At 36.4% G+C, this 5,635-nt stretch overlaps 1 long non-coding RNA gene across 1 annotated transcript; it reads right to left on the reverse strand.

Annotated features, from left to right (window-relative positions):
- Positions 1-2,387: 2,387 nt before the first annotated feature.
- Positions 2,388-5,339, reverse strand: LOC125182049 (uncharacterized). The gene is made up of 3 exons (XR_007160962.2): positions 5,026-5,339; positions 3,716-3,830; positions 2,388-2,748 (listed from the first exon to the last, which is right to left on the reverse strand). It is a non-coding gene; the product is annotated as an uncharacterized lncRNA (long non-coding RNA).
- Between the last annotated feature and the right edge of the window lie 296 nt (positions 5,340-5,635).

Consider the following 5,635-nt stretch of genomic DNA (forward strand, 5'->3'; position numbering starts at 1 on the left):
AAATCTGCCTTTCAGGTAGAGGGGATCCTATAATCCATTTTTTTCCCTATATGGCAGCTTGTTTTTTTAATCCTTCTGAGACAGATTAACAGCTAAGAAGGTTACCCTCAGAAAGAACTACTAATTGTAAGTTTAAGTGGTGCTAAACCTATAGGTACTATGTAAATCTTATCTGCTGCAGTTTCTGTAGGACTATGGATGCCATCAAAAGCATTGAAATCAACAGAGGACTTTTTATTACCTCAAAACTACTTTAGTTCAGGCTGCACAAACCTTACTGACATAACATCTCACTTTTCTCTGTGTTGTATACTTGGTTGCCTGTTTGTCTGTTCCCATTTTAAGGGATGCTTTTCAGTGCAGCTGACAAGACTGCAGTGCTGTGACTGTGAAGGAAGGCATGCTTACCACCAAGCTTGCATGCAGATCCACTGACTTCAGCTAAGCTAATAGGTGGCTGAACAAATATGCATGTACTGAGCTAATTCATAGAGTATTTGGAAAAGTTGTGGCCCATAAATTGTTGGATAAAAGCAAGACCCTATATGTGATTATTCAATAAAAATATTGAGTGCAAACAAAAGTTTTTGATATTCCTACAAAACTTCTTTTATTTTAGAGACCTGCATTGCTGAGCACCTTTTTCTCTTCCTCACTGCTCTTGTATGCTTAAAATAAATAATCATGTTTCTTCTTGTCACTACTTTTGATTTAAATAATCAGCATAGTGTGAATAAAAAGAATAATAAACTGTCTGGTTAGTATATGGTTGTGAGCCTGAGGTTTCCAAGGTGGCATCATGTGTAAGAGAGCAAAATACTAACAGCATCACTGCAGAAAGGTGAGCTGATCTGAAAGTAGAGGGTATAGAGGAGAACAGAGAGTTCTCTATGGTTTGATTTCAGCTCACTAAAAGCCTGGGGAACTGTGAATTTTATGTGGCTGGAGCTCAGCAGAACAGAGCTTTGTCTGGTTAACTCAAAATGACTAGATCATGCCTGGTAGCTGGTCCTGGAAACCTGACCCTTGTCACAGGCTGACTACATCAATTTGCAGGAGATTGATGATCTATAGACTTTGGATGCCCCAGGGGAGGCCTAAGAAACATTGTATTGTTAATCTATACCCCTCATTAGCTTTTGCTGTGCTGGATTTAAACTAACTGGCAGGGCTAGATGAGCTGGAGCTTGAATGTTGTGTTGTCTGGCATTGTTATAATTAGTTACCTTTTGAACGAAAGGATTTTTAAAATATTTTCTCCAAAGTTTAATACCTCAAAAGTGGCAGAATTCTTATTTTTCTTCTCTACCCCTGTTGTCAAATGCCAGGAATTCCTAGATTTTGTTTATTTATTGATTTAGCATTCTCCTTTTGACAGCTTGAACATTATCTCTTCCCGATAACAGTCTCTATCCTTTTCCAAGTTGTGGCAAGCATATTATATGTGCTGTAATCAATTTACATTTCATTACCATTCGTCAGCTCTTGCTCTGCCTATGAACGCTGTAGCTCTGCATTCACTGTTTCTTTATGTACTTTGAGACGTGTTGCTTAACCATTTCTTTAGTGCAGCGCGAGGTTTTGATTTGAAGGAGGCTGTAGTTTTAAACATGGTTTCCATCAAACAGTAACATCTTTGTCAAACTTCAACAGAATTAACCTTAACTGCCAAGGAAGTTTTGACTGCCATCATAAAAATGTTTGATTAGTGTTAATAATTTATTAAATTGGTTTGTCCTGACACTGCCAACATGCTGGAAATCTCTCAACCATTAAAACATTAACAGAGGCTGTAACACAATGCTCCTTCTGTTCCATGTTTTATTTCAAGACCACATTCTTATGAGCCTGGTTCTGTGGTGTTCCAATATGCTCTCATTAAGACTGCACTAAAAGATGAAATATGACAAATATTAAAAAGCGTGGGAAAACGGAATAGAGCATGCCGTGTGTAGTTTTGTGGGCAACGCTGCTGTGATTAAATTCTGCAAAGCAAACCTGTTGTTGCAATATGGGGAAATAAAGTTACTAGGCAAGTATTTAACTGAAAGAGGCCCAATGTACTGCATAACATGTATTTTAGGAGGTTGGATAAAGTGTACTTAGAATCTCTACCAAGACGTGAAAGCTGTTATCAGACCTGCTATGTTGAAGCAAGCCATTCAATTATATAAGAAACAAGGTCTTTTTTAAGGAAAGTATTAATGCCTTCAGAATAGATAGATCAAAGTTACATGTGATCAGTTATATCTGTACTTGAATCATCAGTGGTAGAAACTCTCCTATATTCTGCCAGAAACACCTGCTTTGGCTCATACAAACTCAATAATTGCATGTGACGTATTCTGTATAAAAGACCATTTACACAATAACAAGAGTTTGGTTTATTTTTCAGCTATTGGGAAGGCTCAGTAATATAGAAATAGAGGCTCAGTTTATTCTTTATGATTTGCTATTAAACTCAGAGAAATTCCATGAGCAATTTTTTAATTTGAGGAATTGGGTTTTTCCCATGATTTAATACTCAAATTTGTAGACTGCGGCTACAGGTTGTATCAAGGAAACAGAGATGTTGACAGGTGAAAACAAAATCTTTCCATGACTTTCCATCCCAGTCATGAATACATACAGAGAACGGTTTCTGTACCTTTGAAACTTAATCCATAGGCTTTTGAGCTTTGGGAGCAAATAATTGCAAAATTATTCATAGCAGCTGGATTGATCCTCTCTCAACTCTCTCTTTAGTACCTGAAAAAAAATATGATAGGTGTGTTACTGAAAAGTGTATTTTATCCTACGAGAGGAAGTAATCTAAGCTAGTCATACATATATGTCCTAAATTCTGTGCATTTTGTTACTGAGAAGAACAAATCCTTTAAGTAAGATTTGCTTAGCTTCTGTTTTTTATCATTCCCAGGTACTCGGCTGCATGGAGTACCAATCTGAAATAGTTGACCTTAAGTCAGAGGACTGATTTACAGTGAGGTCAATGATAGTAGAACTTGGCCCTTCTCCCATTTAGTCTCCACTGATTTTTCCTTTCTGTTATGGGAGCAATTTTCTGGATATTATCACATAGATCAACCTTCTGCAGAAAGTCATTTTTAATAAACTAACAAAACTGCAAGTGCTAATTTCCTTTAGTAAGTACTATGCCTTATAAGAGGATGGCAAGAACTGTGTAGCAACAGTACATTAATATGTAGAAAATAATCGTTTCATCATCAAAAAGTAATAATTCATCAGCTTGATAAAATCCCAATAGATCTATCAAATAAGTGAGTGGTGAGGGAACAGGCTGAGTGTAAACATTACAATTGTGGTTCTGGAACTGACAGGAATAGAGTTACTCTTGTTCTTTCATGCTGTTGCTTGCTGTTGTAATTGTTTCTTAATTACTTGCTGTGCTAATAATGAAAATTATTGAACATTCTGAAGCCTCGAAACCTTTCTACGTTTCATTTATTAATTATAACAGAAAGATAAGCAGGGCACAAGACTTCAGTGTGGTGTGAGATATTTTAACACGAAATTTCAGATAGTGGTTATTTTTTATTTTTTATTTTTTTTCCCTCAGCAAAGTTACCAGCAATCAAACAGTTCCCTCATGGTTCATGAGCTTACATGTTGTTATTAGGAAGATTAGTCTTTGTATGTCGAGGCATTGAGCTGAGTTTTTAGCTTCAGTGGGATAAATGGAGGTAAGCACTCTTACCAAGTACTAAGATGTTTCCATCTGAATAAGAGCATCCTTGGCTGCTCCTGATGATATGCTATGCATAAATGATCTGTGAGTCTTTCCAGGTTGTAAGCCAAACATTGTATATTGCCTGTGTAGAAAAGGCGAGGTAAGGAATCTAGTATTCATGCTCAATGCATTCTGATACATTCCCCCCGCCCCCCAGGAAAGAGGGTGGGAAGTTTTTGAATTAAGTCTATAAACTAATTATTTTCAGTTCAAATGTTGTTTCTTCTGTAACGGAACTCCTGACTCAGTGATTTTGTAAATGCCCCACAGTTACATGCCCCAAGTGTGGTCTAATGAGGGTTGCAGGGTGTCTCTTAGATCATGTTGGGAAATTAGAGGGACATTCTTGTCTTCTAGCTTTTCAAATTAATTATTCTCTTCTTTTGTATGAGAACAGTTCTTGGATATATGTTGAAATCTTCTTCAGTGGTACCATTTTCCTGTCTGTGGCTTTGATGTACTGCACATACATACAGAAAAGCTAGGTTTAGAGCACCACAGTCAATAGATTCTGTCTTGGTCCTAACTCTTTAGTGGTGAATTCATATGTGGTTGTGTGAATGAACTGAAAATCTACAGAGGAAGAGAATCTCTGTTCTGTTCAAAAGAAAACTACGTTTTCAGCTTGTTCATCTCCAATTATTTGCACCCATCTTTTACCCTTATTTCTGTCTTTTAGGGACAGTACAGTTAATGAATAAATGGACTGCAAATATCTCTGACCCCATTTTCTGTTTATATGCTGTGCCTTGATACTTGAATTGGTATTCTTTATTACTAGTATATTGGGGCTTAACTTGAGTGCATTTGGTGACTTTGTTTACCCTTCTGTTACACTGATTAATTCCACCAAGCTCTCTAAAATAAGGTGCAAGGAGGATTACATAGTTTGTTCTTTTCACTGCCCCTCACTAATAGCTATAAACTCATCTTCTTTTAACATTTCTGGCCAGCCATAATACTAAGAACAGTATTTCTTGCCTAAATATCCAATAGTTCAAACCTGTGTGTTTAGAATATTACTTCCTAATACTCAACTTTTCCAGCATTAACCTGGAAAATTATAGAGGCTAACACTCATGTTCTTTCAAAGAAATTTATATCCCTTCTTATTTTTCTAGGTTCATGTCTTTATAGATGTGAATTTAACTATATGAGCAGTACAGTCAGCAGGCAAAGTGGTATGAATTAATAATGATATCTGCACGAATCACACTTCCCCAGTCACTCAGGATGTAACATTTATAAAAGCAAATATTAGATGTTTTATTACTCACAAGGCCTTTGAGTTGTTTGGGTCAGTCTTTTGTGTCTCCAAGTTGTTTTTTTTGTTCTACTTGCCCTACCTTGGTAGTTAATAAGTTAATTTACGTCCAGAGATAGGCAGAAGAAACAGAAACGTAGCTGCTGAGTATTTTCTCATCCATATCCAAGCAAATTATCCTTATAGTAATGACTTCCTTTGAAACTATGAAGCAACTTGTCCTTGTAAACAGAGGCAGAAAAAACAAAGTCAGGGACTCGTAATTTCATCCTGTTTCTGAAGAACAACTGAAGTCTGATAGTTGTCACGGCACAAACTTGTGTTATAAGAGCAAGTCATGTGCAGAGCTCAAGAATGAAAGCTGTTGCACAAACAATGAATATTTAGTTATGACTATTGCACTAGTATTGCATGGACATCTTTAACAGGAAATGATGAACTTTGTTCCTTTACAATAAAGATGTTATCTTTATTAAAAGAGCACTCAGAGCTGTAACACACCTGTCCTTTTATATGCAGCTGCGTTTGACCTGTTGGAAATCTTTGTGGCATCAGCAAATAATTAATTGTTGCCTGATTTAAAAAAAAAAAAAAAAAAAAACACACTGCCTTAATGCCTTTCC

This window comes from Anser cygnoides, chromosome 3 (assembly GCF_040182565.1).
Source record: "Anser cygnoides isolate HZ-2024a breed goose chromosome 3, Taihu_goose_T2T_genome, whole genome shotgun sequence".
NCBI lineage: Eukaryota > Metazoa > Chordata > Aves > Anseriformes > Anatidae > Anser > Anser cygnoides.